The sequence below is a fragment of the Pinus tabuliformis genome, chromosome 8 (genome assembly GCF_031772625.1).
Source record: "Pinus tabuliformis cultivar Carrire ecotype Pingquan chromosome 8, CPIR1, whole genome shotgun sequence".
Classification (NCBI taxonomy): domain Eukaryota; kingdom Viridiplantae; phylum Streptophyta; class Pinopsida; order Pinales; family Pinaceae; genus Pinus; species Pinus tabuliformis.
In genome coordinates this window covers 587,668,852-587,691,239 of record NC_142294.1, presented here as the reverse complement: position 1 = coordinate 587,691,239, position 22,388 = coordinate 587,668,852, and positions in this window count along the sequence as shown.

Here is a 22,388-nt window from a genome sequence, read left to right as displayed (position 1 = left end):
ACACAAATTAAGATTTCACCTCAAATTTTCCACCAGATTCTAGCACCATAAAATCCAAAAAATCACACTATTATAAATACACTGTTATGATTGGAAGTTTCTATGATGGGTTTTTTTGGTGTAATTTTTTTAAAATTTGGTAGCAATTTATTGAAATCACAAGTTTGATGAGCTATCATGTGTAATCGAAGTGCCCTAGAAATTTTCTAGAGTGCTAAATCCATATATAATAAAAAAACTAGTTTAAATAACACAAATTAAGATTTCACCTCAAATTTTCCACTAAATTCTAACACCATAAAATCCAAAAAATCACACTATTAAACACAAATATAACTACCCCAACACGACAAGATTAAGTAAACTGTACCATTAAACTCCATGAATATTGTGCATGCTCTAATGTGTAGCAAACAGGGGATAGCGACTTATTCATACACATATTTGACACTAGTAAAGAATTAAAGCTTCATTCGCACACATATTAGAATATTTTTATTTAAAAATATTTATATATATTTTTTTTAATTTTAAAAGTATTTTTGTTTTTTTAATATTTAATAAAATTAGAATTAATTATAATTGATTTAATAATTAATTATAATTATAATTATTATTTTTATTATAATTTAATTAATTTAATTTTTATTGTAGTTTAATTAATTTAAATTTAAATTAGTTAAAATATTTATATAACATAATAAAATAAGAAATTACATATCTTCCGTATTAAACAAGGAACACCTCCTTGCCCAATAATCTTATAACTGATTAACATGTATTAAATATTAAATATTAAATAATATTTCCTAAAGCGACATAAAAGTTACTTCTTGAGATTCACTTGCGCAGTAATCTTAAAAATCCCAAAAGTTTAGCGTTAGTTTGTGATGACATGCGCTTTGGCCACGCGTTACGTGAATTATTATTATTACCTTTTAACAATTATAGGATTGCCCAACTAGGAAGTGAGAGTTAACCTTCAATATTTGATTTTGTGGTTTGGCTTTCTATAATTTGAATAAACAGTGGGCTTGATTGAAATCTTAACCAGGTATTTTTAAGTTATGTTACATATTGACTTTCTTTCTATCTAAAGTGTTTTTAGATGCAGTTGAATAAGTAATATTTGGTCATTTTTTAGTTGACTTTATTTAAAATTGAGTTAGAAATGGAAAAAAGTATAATTTAATTTGGTGAGAAATTAAAATTAAATATAAATATCATATTTCATTTTTTTAAATATTAATCTATTTTTATATATAAAATATCAATTTAAATAATAAAACATTATAATCTTATCAAAAATCATAACATAAAAAAGACCAAAACACTACCTTATTAAATTACACCATTCTCTTATTCATTTATAATGAATATATACTCACTCACCGCATCTCTCTTCATGATCCTCAAAGTTGAACACACCTGAGAATATGCCTGCTTATAAAATTGAAGATACATTGTGAATTAGAATGTATTTAAGTTTTGATAATTATTAAACTTTAGTTATAAATATACTTTTAAAAGAGTTATTAAAAAAGTTAATTTTAAATAAATAAATAAATATATATATATATATATATATATATATATATATATATATATATATAATTTTTAAAATTGATGTAATAACATTATGGTAAGGTATTGTAAAAATTCCTATGAAATCATATACTAACAAATAATAATGATATTTATATTAATCTGTTGTTAGTCAAGTTGATAGGGTTTTGCTTATGAATCCATTCAAAATTAGTTATTAAGAGGAGATTTAATAATAATAATAATAATAAACATAAAATAATATCAAGAAGGCTACTTTTATCAAGGCAAAGAAATTGTCCGGATGCTCAAAAGTTGTTGGAATTCGGGTAATTTTTTTCAAGAAATCTTCTAGTGGTATTGTTTGAATTATGGTTTTTATGGTGGAAATGGATTCAGCATGATCAAAAACCTTTGGAGCATCCAAAATCTTGAATTTTGGCAATTGTAACCTAGATTTATAGAAAACTATGCCAGAATTTATCAAAATCTTGTTATAGTTTCCATGATTTTCAGGGAAAAAAAGTAGTCTGGTTAGACTACAACTATCGAGAATCAGTTAGCAATAGTAATTCATGCAAACAAAAGAACTACAAGATATGTGGGTAATTCCTTTTATTTGGGAGAGAGTAGGAATAACAGGGTTGTTCACCATTGTTGCGATATGAAGCTTTAATACATAACTTCGAGTGATAATTGATGCATGCTATCTGACCCATTTTTCTATGCAGCATAGGAACACGTTCTTTTCTAGGTCCAATATGTGTTCGTTACTAAGCGTAGTGACAATTCATTTCCTTACCATTGGTTTTTCATGTAAACTATTGTTTCTTATCTAGTAATGTTTGCTCCACCATATCTTTGTCCTTAAATGTTAGAGATGATGGTGGTTGAAAGACAAGGATGACATGGATCGTGTAGGAGTTTGGTGTAAAAAGGTCACGAAAATTTACTGTCTTCTGCAAAACTATCATAATACACTCTTCCATGAACAAGCTGTGAAGAGGTTCATAAAATAGATGAGTGTATTTTTCAAGATGATAACGTATGTGACTTGTGTAATGAACCACCTATAATTACAAACAGAATGTGAATATTAGCATGCATACTAGACATCCATATGATAGCTACATATGCATGAACCGCATGTAGTACAAGTATATATACTGCTAATATTAGGGAAAGCCTAAATTTAAGTTGATGAATTGAGTGTTGTGTGTGGAGCATGATTGTTCAGAGGTCTTTGTTCCAGCCGGATGTATACCCCAGGAAGTGTGTACACCCCTCTATGCGGGGGGACTTGTCCCTCCCGCGGGGGTCCTGGGGGGCCGATCCCCCACGGCTGGGGGGTCCGGGGACCAGCAGTCCCCCGGCGGGGGCTCGGGGGCGCTGCCCCCGAAGCTAAAAACAAATGTAAAATTTCCTTGTAAAAGTATAGTAATTTCTAGTCCATCTGGGCCATTCATTAGGCAGATGATCTGACGGTAGAACTTATGTTTAGTTTAGGGTTTTTTGCCCTAGAAGGCAACCCCTCTCTTTCTATGAAGGTATTGTATTGGAGGCTGAGATATAGATGTGTATTCTGTGAGCGAGAAACAGAGAGGTGAGATTGTGAGAGAAAATAGAGGATATTACAACAGATTTGCTGTAGGTTGTGTCTTTTCATTTTGCTGGATAATAGAAAGGAAGGACTGGCTGTTCGGGGTGGACGTAGCCCAAACTGGGTGAACCACGTATATTTGTGTCTCTCTTGTTTTGTGCGTTTTCTGTGTTTATATTTCTGCAATATTTTATGTGTTCCATTGCTCCGTAATATATAATTTTCTAACAACTAGTATCATAGCCAAAGGTCTATTTGGCTGATAAACTCGCAGGAAAGAAGAGTTCCTAGTTCGAGTGGGAGAAATGGCGGAAGATGGTAAGTTTAGGGTCAAGAAATTTAACGGCCAAAACTTCTCGCTGTGGAAGATGCAGATGGAAGATTATCTGTATCAGAAAGATCTATACCTACCATTGGGCGGAAAAACAAAGATGCCGACGGGTATGAAAGACGAAGAATGGAACCTTCTCAATAGAAAGGCACTCGGAACAATACGGTTGTGCCTTGCTGTGTCAGTCGCCTTCAACATTTCAAAAAAAACCACGACAGAGGGTTTGATGCAGACGTTTTCGAAACTATATGAAAAACCCTCGGCCTCAAACAAGGTATTTCTTATGAAACAGTTATTTAATATGAATATGTCGAAAGGTGGATCTGTTGCAAACCATTTAAATGATTTTAATACAGTTACAAGTCAATTAAGTTATGTAGGGGTAAACTTTGACGATGAAGTTAGAGCTCTGTTATTCTTGTGCTCATTACCAGAAAGTTGGAATGGTTTGGTAATGGCCATTAGTAACTCCGTTTCTAGATCTAGTACTTTAAAGTTTGATGATGTTGTCGGTGCTATCCTTAGCGAGGAAATGCGACGGAAAAGCTCCGGTGAGACTTCGGGAAATGCTTTGAGTGCAGAGTCTAGAGGAAGAAAAATGGATAGAGGAAAGAGCTCAGGATATCGCAGTAAATCAAGGAAAGGCAGATCCAAGTCCAGATCGGGGATAGTGTGCTGGAAATGTGGAAAGGGAGGACACCTAAAGAAAGATTGTAGATCTCGGAAGGGAAAAGAAGGAGATGCACAGCAAGAAAACAATCATGAAGCAAATGTGACAGGTGAGTTGTTACAAGATGCTTTGATTCTTTCTTTCGAAAATATTATTGATTCCTGGGTGGTAGATTTAGGGGCTTCATTCCATGCCACACCTGATAAGAAATACTTTCATGACTATGTTCAAAGAGATTTTGGACAAGTTCATCTGGGTTATGATAAACCCTGTAAAATCATTGGAATGGGTAAGGTTCTTGTAAAACAACAGAATGGAAACCAATGGCTATTAAAGGAGGTAAGGCATGTTCCAGATCTAAAGAAAAATCTGATTCCAACAAGGCAGTTAGGCGGTGAAGGTTGTGCGACAACTTTCACAGATAAAGCTTGGAAGGTCACCAAAGGAGCCCTGGTAATAGCAAAAGGTGAAAAGGTTGGTACATTGTATTTATGCAATGGTATTTCTAACTCTGTTAATGCTTTAACTTCCAAAGGAGCAGATGCAGCATTATGGCATCATAGGCTCGGACACATGAGTGAAAAGGGGATGAAGATTCTTCACTCAAGGAATTTGTTGCCGGGTTTGAAGAATGTTGATTTGGACTTCTGTGAGAATTGCATTTATGGAAAACAGAAGAGAGTCAGATTTCTCAGAGTTGGGAAAGAAAAGAAGAATGAGAAATTAGAGCTTGTGCATACAGATGTATGGGGACCTGCTCAGGTATCATCTCTCGGTGGCTCTCGTTATTATGTTACTTTTATTGATGATGCAACTAGAAAAACCTGGATTTATTGTATTAAGAATAAATCTGATGTATTTGATACTTTCAAGAAATGGAAAGCTTTGGTTGATATTGAGACAGGAAAGAAATTGAAGTGTCTTAGATCAAACAATGGAGGTGAATATTGCAACAAAGAGTTTGATAGGTACTGTTCAGAGCATGGAATTCACAGAGAGAAGACAGTTCCAAGAACACCACAAGAAAATGGTGTGTCAAAAAGGATGAACAGAACAATCATGGAGCGTGCAAGGTGCATGAGATTGCATGCAGGATTGTCTTTACAATTTTGGGCAGATGCTGTAGATATTGTTGTTTATCTAATAAACGGAGGGCCATCAAGTTCCTTGGATGGTGGTGTTCCGGAGGAAGCATGGACAGGTAAAAAGGTAAACTACTCCTTTTTAAAGCCTTTTGGTTGTGAGGCCTTTGTCCATATTGATAAAGAAAATAGAACAAAGCTTGAGGCAAAGTCAAAGAAATGTACCTTTATTGGATATGGTGTTAATGATTTTGGTTATCGCTTATATGATTACGAAAATCACAAAATCATTAGGAGCAGAGATGTAATATTCAATGAAAAGGTCTTGTATAAGAATCAGTTACAGGAAAAGGAACAGGAAAAGGAAAACAAGGAATACATAGTTCTTGATGAAATCACTGAAAAAGGAAAGGTGCCTGAAAATAATAATAATCAACAACCACAACAACAACAACCACTACAATAACAACAGAAACCCCAAACACCTGAAAGTGGTGTTAGAATATCTACCAGGATAAGTAGACCCCCTGAACGATACTCTCCTTCATTATATTATTTATTGTTGATTGATTCTGGTGAACCCGAATGTTATGAAGAAGCAATGCAGGTTGAAAGCAGGAAGAAGTGGGAGGTAGCCGTGGAAGAAGAGATGGACTCCTTAATGCATAACCAGACTTGGGATTTAGTCAGGTTGCCCGCAGGAAAAACTACATTAAAGAATAAATTGGTTTACAGGCTGAAGGAAGAAGATGGAGGAAAACAGAGGTACAAAGCTAGACTTGTGGTGAAGGGGTTTGCACAGAAGAAAGGTATTGATTTTGATGAAATATTTTCTCCTGTTGTTAAAATGACTTCAATCAGAACCATTTTAAGTCTTGTAGCAGCTGAAGATTTGCATCTTGAGCAGTTAGATGTAAAGACAACCTTTCTCCATGGGGATTTGGAGGAAGAGATATATATGCAGCAGCCACAAGGATATGAGGTGAAAGGGAAGGAGAAACTAGTGTGCAGGTTGAAGAAGAGCTTGTATGGCTTAAAACAGGCTCCAAGGCAGTGGTATCTAAAATTTGACAAGTTTATGTCTGAACAAGGTTATACTAGATGTCACTCTGATCATTGTGTTTATTTGAAAAAGCAAAATGATGGCAGCTATATTATATTGTTATTGTATGTAGATGACATGCTTGTTGTAGGATCTAACATGCAGGAAATAAATGCGCTCAAAAGAAAATTGGCAAATTCATTTGCAATGAAGGATTTGGGAGCTGCAAAACAAATCCTTGGTATGAGAATAACTAGAGACAGGAAAAATCATAAATTAACATTGTCTCAGAATGAGTACATACAAAAGGTGTTGAAAATATTTAGCATGCACAATGCAAAACCAGTTAGTACACCTTTTGCTAGCCATTTCAAACTTAGCAAGGAAATGTGCCCAAAGACCCAAGAAGACATGGATTATATGTCTAAAGTTCCATATGCATCAGTAGTTGGAAGCTTAATGTATGCAATGGTTTGCACAAGGCCTGATATTGCACATGCAGTGGGAGTTGTAAGCAGGTACATGAACAATCCAGGAAAGGAACATTGGATGGCAGTGAAATGGATTCTCAGATATTTGAAAGGTACCACAAATAAAGCATTATGCTTTAGTGGTTCAAACATCTCCCTACAAGGATATGTTGATGCAGATATGACAGGTGACAAAGATAACAGGAGGAGCACTACATGATATGTATTTACTGTTGGAGGAACAGCTGTCAGTTGGGTTTCAAAAATCCAAATTGTTGTTGCACTTTCAACAACAGAAGCAGAGTATGTTGCTGCTACATAGGCTAGTAAAGAAATGATTTGGTTACAAAGGTTTATGGGTGAATTGAGTAAGGAGCATGATATGGACACGTTATATAGTGATAGTCAAAGTGCCATTCATCTTGCAAAGAACTTAGCATTTCATTCTAGGACTAAACACATACAGCTCAAGTACCATTTCATACGATCAATGTTGGAATATGGAGAGTTGAAGCTGGAAAAGATACACACTAGCAAGAATCCTACATATATGCTAACAAAAGTTGTAACCAGGGAGAAACTAAGAATATGCTTAGATTCAATTGGTCTTCAAGGATGACGATGAAGATGAGAAACAACCAGGTCCAAAGAGGAGTCATTGTCCGGCAAATGAAGCAGCGGTGGAGTTTCTACAATCATTCTCCAAGTGGGAGATTGTTGTGTGTGGAGCATGATTGTTCAGAGGTCTTTGTTTCAGCCGGATGTATACCCCAGGAAGTGTGTACACCCCTCCATGCGGGGGGGACTTGTCCCCCCCCGCGGGGGTCTGGGGGGGCTGATTCCCCCCCGGCTGGAACAAAGACCTCTGAACAATCATGCTCCACACACAACAATCTCCCACTTGATTCCCCCCCAAAGCTAAAAAAAAATGTAAAATTGCCTTGTAAAAGTATAGTAATTTCTAGTCAATCTGGGCCGTTCATTAGGCAGATGATCTGACGGTAGAACTTATATTTAGTTTAGGGTTTTTCACCCTAGAAGGCAACCCCTCTCTTTGTATGAGGGTATTGTATTGGAGGCTGAGATATAGATTTGTATTCTGTGAGTGAGAAACAGAGAGGTGAGACTGTGAGAGAAAACAGAGGATATTACAGCGGATTTGCTGTAGGTTGTGTCTCTTCATTTTGCTGGATAATAGAAAGGAAGGACTGGCTGTTCGGGGTGGACGTAGCCCAAACTGGTTGAACCACATATATCTGTGTCTCTCTTGTTTTTTGCGTTTTCTATGTTTATATTTCTGCAATATTTTATGTGTCCCATTGCTCCGTAATATATAATTTTCTAACATTGAGTATCGAAATAAATTCCTAAATAAATATATTGAATGGAGCCTTGATATGTGAACTGCCCTTACTGTCACACCTTCTTCTCTAATTACCCCTAGAGAAACTTAAAAATTCAATAGTGGTATAAGTAAAGAATTTTTTTTCTAACTATCCCTTTTGCACCATACCTGATGAATATTAACTTTTCTATTTAAGTATCATCTAATGACTAAGGGTGGGCATATATTCTAGTGTTATGTTTCTTTCCATAGTTATCCTTCGATGTGCAACATAGAATGATTTATATATTTAACATGCAAAAATGGTATGGATTAGATACCCTAACCATAAACTAATTTTATGTTATATATCATTCTTTGTATATTAATGGCATGAAGGTATATATATGCCTCCACTAAATCATACTCTAATGTATTTAATCCCTCCCTTGATCTCACCTGTACCTACCTATCTTTCTACCACTCAAACCCTTCCAAATCATGGTCTTCACGTGAATATCACACGCCTCCTTTGACTCAATCCCCTTATTGAGGTTAGCGCAGATTGATGGTGCCCATGACTTGCTCACATATCAACGGTCCTCTGGCCAAATTCTTTTACCCTAAACCCATTTGGGTTTATACTTCGCCCTTAGATGGATTTTTTCAATTTGTTGTTGAAGTGAGAGGTGCACCATGGATATCTAGTCTCTGATTGCCTATGAAGGTGGAACTCCTTACATTTCCAAGCTCATTCAATGAGCGTCCTCTCGGCACACTGCCCCAGGTATTAGGTTCACAAGTAATACTTGATTCCTCTGGACTCCTCGGTACAGTTATATTCTATACTTTGAATTTGATTCTTAGTCTTCACCTTTGACTTTTGGGTTGTTTTTTGATGGCTGGATCCTAGGCAAGTAAAGGAATCACCTTCTTTCCAACACAAAATCGCAGTTAATAGCATTTGAACTCTTAATTTAGCTTTCTATGGATTATGGGGGTTTCCTCTTACTACAAACATCTTTAATAACTCTTTATTATCAATTTCAGCTATTGGTAGGTAATAGCTTAGGCTCTTCATTCATTTTGGGCTCTATGGACAATATTGCAAAGCGGGTCCCCATGCAGCTGTTGGTTTCATTCTAGGTGGGTACCCTTAGAATGGTTTGCTCCTAAGGTAGTCACTTATTATTTCATATGACTCATGTTGCCTTCGCCACCACAGTGCATTATCACATTTTTGTCCTCTTGAAGACCTCTGTCTATGTTTGCAATGGTGGTTCAATCTGCATCGATAAATTTTGGTCCTATTACCCCTATTCAAAGGGACTGTAATAGGAAGTGTCTTCACCCTTGTCATAGATCTAATGTTAAAGAAGCCTCACTCTCTCACAGTGCTGGCTGGACTATATAATTCGAAACTTTTTCTAAGTAACTTATACTATCATGTTTTCTTTATGTTATGGGTTCCAGTGTTGGGCATAAGACATGAATATTTAGATGTTTGTTTTTAAAAGGCCCACTACTTCTTTCCTCTGGCATGATTGTAATAGTTAAATAATTGAATCGATTTCCTACTAGGTTTTACCAGTCTTACTTATTTCTTTCTCATCTCGCGAAGGAAGTTTCATGTTGTTTTCGATGTTCCCTACTTGTAATAACAAGTTATGTGGAGTACGACTAATACGGTAGAAGATTCATTGTGGCAAGAATAATTTCGTATTTAAAGTATTGTATGACCTGGGTAAAAAAATTGATTATAATAGGCACAACTGTATTTTAATACATTTTTCTTATTAATGTTCATCTGTTCCCTTGCATTCTCTTAAATTCTTTTCTTTTACGCATAACAGGATAATTTCTCCTCTTGCTTGCTAAAAATATTTAATTTTTGCAATAGTGTTAGTTTCCTATGCTATTTCCAAAGTGATTCTCGCTCCTATTGGGTTACTGTTGGGTTGGACTGATTGAATGTGATTTTCTATCGAATCTGGTTATATGCGATTTCTAGGAAATTTAGAAATCAACTATGTTTATTAGCACGCACTTTAATTTTCTAACATACTATGCAACAAGTTCTCCATTCAAGGAAATCACCTTGAATGAAAATGAATCTTCGGTTTTATGTATGGTAAATCTATCCTCGTCGTACACCTATTGTAAGTTAATTTGAGGTTCTTACCTCAACCCTCATTTCTACATTATTGGGTATGGTCGTAATGGTTTTACTCTATCTTGTCTTTTATCCCTGTCTCTTTTGAACTATGAGTGATTTCTCTTGAAATCCCTGACACTGATAGAATGACATGCCATAATTTTTGTGCCCATATCAAATATTTTACCCTAGGATGACCCTTTCTACCCAGCTAGAAAGATAAATGACTGAACAAAATACTTTGTCTTGAATACCTTTTATGTGTTAAATATTGTATGAATACAAAAGCTAAGTTGATCTTCACATTAACACATTAATATAGAAATTTTCTCCTACAGGCCATCAAATCTTCCAAAATCATATTCTAAACTTTTTTATGTTATTCCTACTTTACCAAGATAAGAATAATTCATCTTTCTCTTTTCACATGGAGTCTAACTTTGAAACTTACAGGTTATTCAACTCAGATTAAAATTACCAGCAGAACATGTACCTGTAACATCGATAAAGTATCAAACTAAATATTATAGTTCTGTCAAACATAACATACAGTGCAATTTTATGCAAATTAGGCACTTCCATTTTCCTAATTTGATTACTCTTTAAACCCTTTCAGTCATAAGGAATAACATGTAACAAAAATTCCATTTCCTTAAATCATTTACTCGAAAATCAACATGCACCCCATAAATCTTATCATCTAGAAGAACCTATCCAGAACCTTTCATTAGCAACCTAAGAATAAAATGAGAATTGCATAAAAATAATAATGACAACAACATCTAACTGATGTAATTGCTGGAAAATGCGACTTGGGAAATTCCTTTCCTCCCAACCATGAACCAAGTACTCTCTGGTTCCCCCTAAGCTGAGAATCCTATTCTCTTTTTTGAGCAACCCCTTGCTGATTCCAATTCATGTCTCATATACATGATTGTTAGCAAAAGTTTGTTTGGCACTGTCCTGCCTTTCAAGGGTCTTCTTATCCCCTTAGCCTAGGTTGTTTCCTCTTTTCCTTAAAAAGGCAAGGAAAATATGTTTTTTTCTCCAACAGATCAAAAATATGTTTTTCTCTTATGCATATTTATTCCCTCAGTATTTATCTTCAACTATGTGGATAATATCTGAATATCTATTTTTTCTAGATTAACAAGCTTCCCTTTCCCACATTTTCCAACTTAACATCTTAATTGTTTATTATAAAAATATTATGTACATTCAGTTTTCTTTCTGGTGGCCCCCAGCCAATTACAACACTAGTTTTTAAAACATAAAACCATAGAAATATTTACATGCAGAAGAGGGTGTTACATTCGCCCCCCTCAAAATAACATCAACCTCAATATTCAATTTATTATTACATGTCCAACTATTTTTATTGAAAAAAACTTGGGTATGCTTCCTTCATAGAATTCTACTCCTCCCACGTAGCATCCTCAGGAGTAAATTACTTCCATTCTACTTTAACATGAGGGACAAATCGATTCCAAAGCACAGTCCCTCTTCAATACAGAATATGGAGTGGCTTCGGTAGGAAGTCTCCTTCAGGTTCCACCTAATAAGCTACAGGTCCAACTCTATCCAATATTTTGAAAGGTCAACAGTAGCACAAAGCCCGTTTAGCACAAGTTACAATTCAGAGTGTGCTCTTCCATGGTTTTGCCGGTCTTGAGCTCCTTCGATATTTTGGCATATTTTCCTCACCATGTACTCCATTTCCTATAATGTATCCGATCCTAACAATAGCTTATCCTCTGGTCGATTTGAGCTAAGTGGTGTATGCCATTTTCTATCATAAAAGGCTTCAAAAGGACTCATTTTAATGCTATCTTAGTAGTTTTTGTTATAGGAAAACTATGATAAATGCATAAAATCTTCCCATTTAATAGGTTGGTGCATAACATACATTCTCAGGATATATTCAAGGATCTGATTTTTTCTTTTAGTTTGGCCATCTGTTTATGGGTGATATGTTGTATTGAATTTCAGTTGTGTATCCAGTCCCCCAAAGTGTACCTTCCAGAACTTGGAGGTAAACCTTGGATCTCTGTTTGATACAATAGCTTTTGTTACTCCATGTAGTCGAAAGATGTCCCTCATAAAAACACTAGCTATTTGAGCAGCCCGAAAAGTGGATATTACTGGTATAAATTGAGCTTCCTTCATCAACACATACACTACTACCATAATAGAGTCATGTTGATGTTTTGTTAGGGGTAATCCGATAATATGATTTATTGAAATAGTTTCCCACTTCCATTCTAGTACGGGTAAAGGGTTCAACGTTCCCGTTGGATGTTGATGTTCCACTTTAACCTATTGGCATTCTATGCATTTATTTAAATACTCTGCCACATCACTTTTCATGCCCAGCCAAAATAAGTTTGTCTTAGAGTAGTCAACATTTTCTAGTATTCGGGATGGCCGACATAGGGTGTCTTGTGGTACTCGTCTAATATTGTATGTTTCAATGTACTCTAGATTGGTACATATATCCTATTTTGGTATGTAAGTAATTTTTCAGCAATTTATGCATATCCATATACCTCTTTTTGTGGAATATTTTTTTGAAATTCTTGATACTGAGGATCTTGGGGTACACCCTGTTTAACTTGTTCTATAAATTCCATATTTACTTTTATAATAGTCACTTCCAGCAGTAGAAGTGCATGCCTAGTCAAGATGTCTCACAACTTATTCTTCTTCCCTTGAATATTCTTGATTTCAAAATCAAAGTCACTAAGGAATGCCATCCACCTTACTTGTCTTGCATTCAGATCTAGGTGAGTGAAAAAATATTTTAGACTAATGTGATCAGTCACCAAGGTAAACTTCCTTCCCAATAGATAGTGTCTCTATGTTTTAAGTGTATGTATTACTGTTGCTAATTCCAAGTCATACACGACATAATTCTGCTCATGTAATTTCAGTTTTCTGGATCCATAAGCTATTACTGCATTATCTTGCATCAACACTCCCCCTAGCCCCTCCAAACATGCATTTGTACATACCATAAATGGTTTATCTAGATCTGTGATTTTAAGTATAGGGGTCATTGTCAATAGCAGCTTCAGCCTATCAAAGCTTTCTTGGCACTTGGTTGTCCATTCGAACTTCACATCCTTTTTCTGCAAGGAAGTGATGGGATATACTAGCTTAGAAAAAGATTCTATAAATTGATGGTAATAACCTGCAATTCTCATAAAAGAACGCACTACTGATATGTATTTGGGTACTGAACAATTCATAATAGATTTAACTTTCTCTGGATCCATAGCCAATACTTCTCTGGAGATAATATGCCCCAAATACTAAATTATATCCTTGTAAAATTCACGCTTGTTGATTTTGGCATACAATCGATGCTCCCTTCAGATTTGGAGTATGATTCTCAAGTGTTCCTTATGTTCTTCCTTACTTTTGGAATAAATAAATATGTTGTCTATAAACACTAGTATGAATTTATCCAAATAGGGATGAAGTATGCTATTCATCAGACACATAAACGTTGACGATGAATTTGTGAGGCCAAAAGGTAGTAGCACGGGCTCATAATGACTGTATCTAGTTCTAAAAGTTGTCTCGTATATGTCTTCATTCTTTATTTTTAACTAGTGATAACTACTTCTTGAATTTATCTTTGAGAAGATGCTTGCCTCTCTCACCTGATCGAACAAATCATCTATTCATGGTAGTGGATATTTTTTATTGATTGTTAACTTATTTAACTGACGGTAATCAATACACATTCTCAAGGTACCATCCTTTTCCTTAACAAAGATTACTGGTGCCCCCCATGGTGAGACACTAGGTCATATGTACCCTTTATCCAATAATTCCTATAACTACATTTTAACTCCAGTAATTCTAGGGTACTCATTCAGTAGGGTGCTTTAGACACTAGAGTTACACCAAGTACAAATTCAATGGTAAAATCTATATCTCTGTGTGGGGGAATCCTGGAATTTCTTCGAGAAAGACATCTTGAAATTCCCTAATCATAGGTAAAATGCTTAATGTTTCTCTTTCAGTTAGGCATTCATTAGTTTCTACTTGTACCAAATACAACTGGCATCCTTTCCTAGCAATAGTTTTTAACTGTAATGTAGTGATCTAACAGACTAACACAGGTTTGGTTTCCCTCTAATTATCCATCTTTGTCCCTTTGGATCTACACATTAAACTATTTTTTCAAGACCATTTCTAACAATACCCTCCTTTTCTAACCAATCCATGAATATTATTATATCATACAATCCTCAAGGAAGAATATTTAGATATTTTACTGTGAAATAACCATTTAAATTAATACAACAATATTTTGTTTTACTGGTGATTCTTCTCTTAGTACCAGTCGCTAACTGGACTAGCCAGGCATTCCTGAATTTTTCAGTTTTTAAACTATAATTTTCTAAAATTTGGGGGCTAATATAACTCAGACTAGCTCCAGGATCTATTACCATAGAGAAAGTATGGTTCAAAATAGTACCTTCAATTCTAATCGTGGTGGAATGGTGCTCAACTTTCCTATCTTTCAGTTTCGTGTTGATTCTAGGAATGTTCCTATCCATGTCATTAACAATTGATGCCTCATGAACTATTTTAATATTCTAGACCAATCTAGGGTTATGTGGATAGTCTTTTAGTAAGTGCGACTCCCCACAACCCTAGCACTTTAAAGGTTCCCGCTCTGTGGTACCACCATTCCTCTTACTATTTAACTCCATAGGCTTTGACCCTATTTAAGACTGTGCTAGGAGGGTTACATTCCCTCGACCAACCTTCTTTATTTTTTGATCTTTACCAAATTATTTTAGGTAAGGAGGCTTCTACTTATTGAAACTTCCTACTAGCTTATTTTAATCCTTATTCTTCCAAGCCTTTCCACTCTCATTCTAGTTCTTAAACTACTTGTAACATAACCTATCTCTCCTTACCATTTCATCCATGGTTTTTTGTTGATCAAACTCAATTCTCTCCTTATATGAAGCTCATAAACAGTTCAAAATTGTTGTATTTTGGCATTTACCTCCTTAATATATAGTACATAACACAACAAATTAGTGAACTTTACCACAAATTCATACATGGACAATTTTCCTAGCTTCAACTTATGGAATTGTTTGGCACAGTTGTCATAATAACAGTATTTAAGTAACAAGCCTTAAAATTCTTTTGAAATTATTTCTAGGATACAATATTCTCTTCTAACGGATGTACGCTTTTGACCTCTTCCCACCACAAGGTAGCTTTCCCTTGTAGCTGATAAATAACCAACCAAGCCTTCAAATTACTTTCATATTCATACACCTCATAATATTTGATCATTTTTACTAACCAGGCTTCTGTGTCTTCTTCCTTTTCTCCATCAAATATAGGCAGCTTAATGTTCCTAAATTTTCCATGAAAATATACTTTCCTCTATCCCTTTTGTGCTTTCAAGGATGTTGGACTTGACTCCCCTACAATTGTTGATTTCTCTGAATCCTTTTCCCCTTTTTTCCTCTTTTTCCCTTGCAGTTGGCACTTTTGTAACTACATTTCTCCATCCATTCTCTAATCATCTTCTCCTATTATTTACTAGATTTCAATAATTTTTCATTACTTCTTTGTAACTGCAATATTTCTTGGTGCAAACTCTTCACCAGATCTGGGAAGGAAGTGAAGTACTTCCTTCCCCTAATTGAATATACAACTCTTCGCCCCCCATATTCATTAGAGGAGTATCTTTTGTCATCTTGCAGCATTTGTTTCACTGGTACCTTATAAAGCACAGAAAAGTCATTAACATATTATACGGTCTACTTTCCCTACTTATATTTCTACCACTCAAACCCTTCCAACATGTTATCACCCTAAATGTTTTTTTAAACTTTGGAAAGTTTGGCTTGTTTCTAGTTATGGTCTTATAATAAGTTTTGAGTCATCGCATGCTTAAAGGGATAAGTGATAGGATTAGAGTCTCAATAGTGTCATTCTCATTTCCAAACCGTTTTTCTAGTCATGGTGTTAAACGGTCTCTAGGTCATTTCATTCCTAAAGGGTTAGGCCATAGGGTTATAAGTCTTTAAGGTCATATTTCATTTCCAAACAAAGTTTGACAACCTTATTCCATGTCTTAGAAGTCTCACATTGTGTTTAGAAGTCATATCTCAAGTCATTTTGAATTTTTTTTAAAATTAGCTATGAACCCACATTTTTGTAGCGCAGACAGTGTAAAAAGCCTATTTTGTGCTACGAAATCACTGAAGTAGCCTTTTTCAGCAGAAAAAACTCTATTTTCTTTTTTAAGTAGTCAACTTCCAAGGGGTTTTCCGAGCAACTGAAAGCATATTTTGTAAAACTGAAAGCGGTTCTTCTTCCTAACATATCTATCTACCAAAACCTATTTCTGTTTCTTCAAGTTCATTATGATCTGAGAAAAATTGTTGACTCAACTTGGGCTACGAAATGGCTGAAAGTCATTGAGAGAAACATTCTGTTTTTTCGTTTTAGCATTATTTTTCAAGATCCGTTTATGGCTACATGAAAACGTATTTTGGAATTTTGAAGGAGGTTTCTTTCCATCAAATATACAGCTATAATAACCTTTCTCACTTTTTTCATACATGTTACCAGTTGGGAGATACAAGGCTTTCTTTGAAGCCATATTTTCAGAAATCAGAATTTTACAATTTACACCTGATATTCAAAGATAGTTTTTGGATAGTAGGAGAGGTATTACAAAACACCAAGATATTTTTTTGTTTAGCATGGAGTGTTCTCTAAAAACCTCCTTCAGTTTTGAAAAATAATTTTTTTATGAGGAGAAAAAAACTCTGTCTCAACACCTATTTTTCAGCCACAACAGAACAGTAAGTTACAATTTCTTGATGCAGTTTTGTTGAGGAGAAGGATTTTATTTCTGAAAATTATTTCAAAGATGATATATGTTGATTATTAAAGCCTATAGATATCATGGAAAAAGTGAAAGAAGTTTTGAAGACAGAATTTTTTGAAAAGATTTGTGTAAAAGACATACATAGCAGTTTCGTAGCGCGCTATGAAACTGTTGTAGGTGAGTTTTTGAGCAGCTAGATCAGCTCTCATTATACTCCTTCAAGGGCTTGATTTTTGTACAGGTAGAAGAGAAAAGTTCTATGGAACTCATAACACATATCACTTGTCTCAAAAGGTCAATTTGGTCAACAAATGGGTTCAAAAAGCATCAATGACGGTTAAATCTTAAATGCAGGAATCAAGTTCCCGGTTTTCAGTACAGATAAAGGATGAGTCAACAGAATATAACAGCAAGGTTAAAGGATTCATCAAATTCAAATTCATGGAGTTATAAGTGTCAAAGTGAATGTTTAATTCCTAGATAAGGTTGTTTTAGTCACAATGAGTTTTTCTCCTAATTGTATTAGGACTCTAAGATAGTGTGTTAACTGTTACTTGTAATTAATAGTCCGTTTTATGGATAGAATAGTTTTCAAGCTAGGAAATTCGAATTTCCCTCAAGTTGGATCAGGGAATCCAAGATTGTAATGATAACTCTATAAAAGACAAGAGCTGGAATTCCTTAAGGGTTGGAAAATGTTATAGAAAAAGACTACTTTTGTAAATTCAGTGGAGGGACTAATATATACAGAAGTAGTTTAACTTTCCTGAATTTGAGATTCTTAGTGTACTTCAGTGACCTTTATCTTTTATCTTTTATATGTTTTTCTTCCATAGTATTAATGCTTATTACTCAGAATTCATGGAGGAACATGCTCTAACTTCCTTTAAGTGTTAAACTATGGTGAATTGAGTTCTTGGGTCCTATCTTTGGATGTTTTTCTTCAATGTTTTAATACTTATTATTCAGAATTCATGGTTACTCATGCTCTGACTTCCTTTAAGTATTAAACTCTGATGAATCACTTTTAATACTTTCCTTTTGAATACCTTGATGTTACTCAGAATTCATGCCCACGTGCTCCGACTTCTATGAACTTCAAGTTATTGAGACTTTCCTGAATATGTTACTCTCTAATTGAAGTATATACAAGCCTCAGTTTTATAAGAAGAGCTATTCTTTATCTTTATCTCTATCACTGACTCCATAGCCCAATGGTAGCAAGTCTCCATCCTTCAACCTATAAACATAGGAAATCACAAACCATAGAGTTAGCCATCTATCTATATCTTTAATCAATATCACTAACCCTTTAAGAGAGCCCTCTCAGGCTGAGGAGACTAAGCCTTAGCTAAAAGATTGGTTTGAAATAATTACACTGAGATAGTCTGATCAGCAGCCTATCAGGGTCCTATTTTGGTGATAACATTTTGGTGCATCTGCCGGGAGTCTGAACTTCTGAAGGTAGCAAGATCTCAAAAGCTGAACTTCTGAAGGTAGCAGGAGCTCAAAAAGCTATTCGAGGCTACATCTACCTTGGCTACTCCACACATCAAATAACAAATTGGAAGGTCAATCCACTGCTAGAATATCAGTAGCTTGATGAAGTTTCAAGATGAGTGCCATTGCAAGAATGAATGCCGGTATGCCCCTATGAATCGGTCTCATATCCCTGGTTTTCCAAATCCTATGCCCAAGGTCGAATGGTTAGTTGATCTTCCAATATTCAAAGATGAAAAGAAAGACAATGTTGCTCTTCATTTGGTTAGGTTCCATATGCATGTACACAGTCTTAAGGTTCAGTTCCCTAAATGTTGTCTCACGAAGATGTTTATGACCACTTTAGAAGGAAATGCATGGTCTTGGTATTAAGGTTTGGAAAATGGTCCAATGTATTCTCTTGCTAATTTTCATGATGAATTCTATGAGATGTATAAAGAATGCCATCCTTCCCTATTGCTGTTCAAAGATTGCTATAAACATTCTATGAGTCTTATTCAGTATTTGGAGCAGTGTTATGATGATGATGAATTTATGGATGAAGAAATTTTAGAGGCTCTTCATAACAATACATTTCAACAACTAGAATAAAGGATAACATCCCATGACATGCAACATAGTAATCAACAAAATTATACTTATGAAAATCATATTACATCCTCCGAGATTGATGTAGAGATGCAACAGACTTGTCAGTCTTTGGATCATAATGAAGATGAAAATAATTGCAAACACCAAGAAGAAATACTAGAAGAATTTTTTTATAACCCTCAGGCAGAGGAAAAAGTTGATCATTTCTGTAATTCCTTGTAGCATATTACTTCAAAGAATGATCATAATAGTGAGGAAAATTACATTGTCTATGGGAATCATGAAGAAAAGCAATTGGATAACTTGTCAAATAAATGTTGTGTGACTAAAGATCAGTTGTTAGAAGTAACACGATGTTATGAGGATCATCAAGTTGATCATGTATTCTGGGATCCTATAGCTAAATACATAGAAGAGTTTTACTCTCTAGTGTTTCAGTTTTTCTATGAAGATTAGGGGCAATTTCAGTGGCAGTGGTCATCACAATATCATAGCTACTTTGAACTCCGATGCAGTTAAAATAATCAAATATCAGATAAAATAAATTATTGGCTACATTGGAAATTTCACATTGATTGAGCTGAAAGAAGTTTACAATTGATGGGGTAGGTAGGTAGGAAAATGCAAATAAGCTCAAGGTTGACTAAGAAAATTTTTGGTACGTACAGTTTGAAGCAGATTGGGTAGAATTTCAAAGTTTTTATTTTTAAAGGAATGGATTGCAGCACTGGAGCTACTAGTTCTTAGCATACCATGGGAGACATACTATCCCTAATGGAGCCACTGTTATCACCCTAATTTTTTTTTTAAACTTTGGAAAGTTTGCCTTGTTTCTAGTTATGGTCTTATATTAAGTGTTGAGTCATCACATGCTTAAAGGGATAAGTGATAGGATTAAAGTCTCAATAGTGTCATTCTCATTTACAAACCCTTTTTCTAGTCATGGTGTTAAAGGGTCTCTAGCACATTTCATGCTTAAAGGGTTAGGTCATAGGGTTAGAAGTCTTTAAGGTCATATTTCATTTCCAAACAAAGTTTGAAAACCTTATTCCATGTCTTAGAAGTCTCACCTTGTGTTTAGAAGTCATATCTCAAGTCATTTTGGAAAATTGAAATTAACTATGAACCCACGTTTTCGTAGCACAGACATTGTAAAAAACCTGTTTTGCACTATGAAATCACTGAAGAAGCCTTTTTCAGTAGAAAAAACGTTTGTTTTCTGTTTTAAGTAGTCAACTTTCAAGGGGTTTTTTGAGTACTGAAAGCATATTTTGGGAAACTAAAAGAGGTTCTTCTTCCCAACATACTGATCTACAAAAACTTCTTTTAGTTTCTTCAAATTCATTACTATATGGGAGAAATTGATGACTCAACTTGGGCTACGAAATGGTTAAACTGTAAAATTCTTATTTCTGAAAATATGACTTCAAATAAAGCCTTGTATCTCACAACTGGTAACACCTATGAAAAAAGTGAGATAGGTTATTGTAGCTGTAGATTTTATGGAAAGAAACCTCCTTCAAAATTCCAAAATACTTTTGCATGTAACCATAAACAGATCTTGAAAAATAATACTAGAATCTAAAAACAATGTTAAAGGCTTCATCAAATTCAAATTCATGGAGTTATAGGTGTCAAAGAGAATGTTTAATTCTTAGATAAGGTTGTTTTAGTCATAATGAGTTTTTCTCCTAATTGTATTAGGACTCTAAGACAGTCAGTTAACTGTTACTTGTAATTAATAGTCTATTTTACGGTTATAATAGGTGTCAAGCTAGGAAATTCGAATTCCCCTCAAGTTGGATCAGGGAATCCAAGATTGTAATGATAAATCTATAAAAGACAAGAGCTGGAATTCCTTAAGGGTTGGAAAATGTTATAGAAAAAGACTACTTTTATAAATGCAGTGGAGGGACTGATATATACATAAGCAGTTTAACTTTTCTGAATCTAAGATTCTTAGTGTACTTCAGTGAGCTTTATCTTTTATCTTTTATATGTTTTTCTTCCATAGTCTTAATGATTATTACTGAGAATTCATGGAGGAACATGCTCTGACTTCCTCTAAGTGTTAAACTATGGTGAATTGAGTTCTTGGGTCCTATCTTTGGACGTTTTTCTTCAATGTTTTAATACTTATTACTCAGAATTCATGGTTACTCATGCTCTGACTTCCTTTAAGTATTAAACTCTGATGAATCACTTTTAATAATTTTCTTTTGAATAGCTTGATGTCTCATTACTCAAAATTCATGCCCACATGCTCTGACTTCTATGAAATTCAAGTTATTGAGACTTTCTTGAATGTGTTACTCTTTCATTGAAGTATATACAAGCCTCAATTTTATAAGAAGAGCTATTTGTTATTTTATCTCTATCACTGACTCCATAGCCCTATGGTAGAAAGTCTCCATCTTTCAACCTATAAACATATAAAATCACAAACCATAGAGTTAGACATCTATCTATATATTTAATCACTATCATTAACCCTTTGAGAGAGCCCTCTTAGGCTGAGGAGGCTAAGCCTTAGCTAAAAGATTGGTTTGAAATAGTTACACTAAGGTAATTTGATCGACAGCTTATCAGGGTCTTATTTTGGTGATAACACAACACATGGTATTCACATGAATATCATGCGCCTCCTATGACTTGTCCCCCTTCATGAGGCTCCATAGATCGATGTTGCCCATGACTTGTTCATAGATCAATAGTCCTCTAGCCAAATTATTTTATGCTAAACCCATTTGGGGTCATACTTCACCCTGAGATTATTTTCGTTTTGTTGTTGCGACGAGAGGCATGCCATGGATACATGGCCTCTTCTTGGCTACGAAGGTGGAAATCCCTACATTTTATAGCTCATTCAGTGAGCATTCTCTTAGCACACTTCCCCCTAGGTATTGGGTTCTTTATGGTATAACCATATATGGTTTGTTTATGTCAATTTGTGACATAGGACCTCATGGAGAAGAAGATACATATGGCCATCTTTCATTGGTTTGCTTCTCTCCCCTCACATGTATAAAACTTTTGCAGGAGTCCCTAATTATTTTTCATTTTCAATCACATGTTCATCTAGTTTATTGAGATGGGATTGATTTTCTTGCAGGATTTTAGGGTTTACCTTCCTTGACAATGCTTTTCCTAGTAATTTTGGTGCCCTGGAGTTTAGTAGCAACTCACACTCATAGGTAA